At 42.8% G+C, this 1,973-nt stretch overlaps 1 pseudogene; it reads right to left on the bottom strand.

The window, feature by feature from the left end:
* Positions 1–215: 215 nt before the first annotated feature.
* Positions 216–1,604, bottom strand: LOC129357344 (nuclear factor 7, brain-like; annotated as a pseudogene).
* Positions 1,605–1,973: the final 369 nt, after the last annotated feature.

The raw sequence follows: 1,973 nt of genomic DNA, 5'->3' as shown, positions 1-1,973 counted from the left end.
CCAACTAATTTATTTACATCAAATTGTAAATAATAAACATTCAAAACATTACAGTGGAAAACACAGAAATATATGAAAAAGTCTCCAGTTTCCAGATTAAAACAGTTTAATAATGACAATCAGAAATTCACCAAACCAGCAAACTATATAATCAATGATAAAACCAATCAATCACCTGATCAATAATGTTATATTTGGACTTTTGTTATTTATGTTGAGATCATCAGAGCTGCTGCTTGATCACTGAGATCTTCATCGGTTCCATCTTTAAGGTTTTATTAGTGGAGAAGAATGGAAACATCTTATCAGTGAAGGTGTGTGTGAAGGTGTGTATGTGTGTGTTAGTATCCAGATCAGAGAAGGACAGCTTTCCTCTGTCCCAGTCCAGATTCACTCTGATCCTCTGGAGAACCTTTTGGACTGAGAGACGAGTGGAAGGAGCTGGTGGAGACCATGCTGAGTATTCACCTTCATAGAACCGTATAAACAACAATCCAGACTTTATGAGTCCCTTCCTCTGAACAGACTCTTCTATCACACCGAGTCTCCAGTATAAACTGTCTCCAACATCAACATCCCAGCTGTGGTTCCCTGAGTTAAAACCATCAGAACTCAGAACAGACCAGTAATAATCAAATCTCTCTGGATTATCAGGAAGCTGCTGTTTCTCTCCTCTAGTCAAACTGGTCAGATCTTCAGACAGATGTCTTTACCAGCCGTGTTTGGGTCCAGAACCAGAGGAGTGTAGGTCACCATGGTCTGCATGTTGCTCCAGATGTTGAAGGCCAGGTTGCCCAGATGTTTGGCCTGGTCTATCAGAGCTCCTGAGGGAAGCTGTGGATCCTCCAGCAGGGGGCAGCGCTGGACTCTTTCCACTGCAGCCTTGTAGTTGTGCAGGAATGAGACGTCTTCAGCTCTCAGCTCCTCCTCTGTGGCTCTGACTGTGTCTGAAAGAGCTGCTATCTCTCTGCTCAGAGCCTCCATCTTCTCCTTCATCATCCCTCTCTTCTGCTCCTCTTCCTCCCTCAGTGCAGCCAGCCTGGCCTCCTCTTCCTCTGCTAGAAACTGATGAAGCTGCTTAAACTGCTCCCTAATCTGCCTCTCTGTGTGTCGGGCCTGGACCTTCAGGTGTTCTGCTGTCTGACCAAACTCCTCCTGAACTTTCTTCCTGAGATCCAGCTTCTTCTTTAAAGGCTCCAGAGTTTCCTGAAGCTTCTTCTTGTGTTGCTGAGCAGCTTCATCAATGGGTCTGAATCTGTGACTGGTGTAGTTTTCTGAGTCTCTGTAGACGACACACACTGGCTGCTGATGGTCCAGACAGAAGAGTTTGCGTTTCTCAGAGTGCAGACTGCAGAGATCCTCTGAAGCTCTCTTCTGTCTCCGCTGTAAGAAAGTCTCACACAGATTCTTCAGAGCCAGATTACGTGGTGGATTTTTGATGAATGATCTCCTTTTACAAACTGGACACTCTCTTCCTGGTTTCTCTCTCCAGGATTTCTGCAGACACTCCGTACGAAGCTGTGGCTGCATGACAGAAGAACCGGATCCTTAAATATGTCCAGACAGACCGGACAGCAGAGATCATCGTCTGGTCTGGAAGCCATTTCGTCTCTGCTCTCTATCAGTGAGGCCTTCGGAGAAAGGAATCAGAGTTCAACAATACAGAAATAATCTTAATTATATAAGAGATTAACTAAAATGAAAGCATAAAAGAAAGACACATAATAAAGCAATGAGAATAACAAATATTTGATTAACAATATCACAATTTCTCCAACACCGGTAGTTTGGTGGGAAGGTAGGTGACACATATGATCCTGAATGTTTTCTTTGAGTTTTTTTCTCTCTGAACTATTTCCTGTTTTTCTGTATTTCTAGGATCCTATGGAAGATTTTCTGTTAATCAGCAGGTTTATTATTTATTTTCTAATGAGAATCAGATACAATATGGTGTTAATTATCTCACATTTTCT

Source organism: Poeciliopsis prolifica, unplaced genomic scaffold (assembly GCF_027474105.1).
Source record: "Poeciliopsis prolifica strain line A6 unplaced genomic scaffold, Auburn_PproV2 SCAFFOLD241, whole genome shotgun sequence".
NCBI lineage: Eukaryota > Metazoa > Chordata > Actinopteri > Cyprinodontiformes > Poeciliidae > Poeciliopsis > Poeciliopsis prolifica.
Note: the sequence above shows the minus strand (reverse complement) of the source record. Positions and strands in the feature narration are given on the sequence as shown.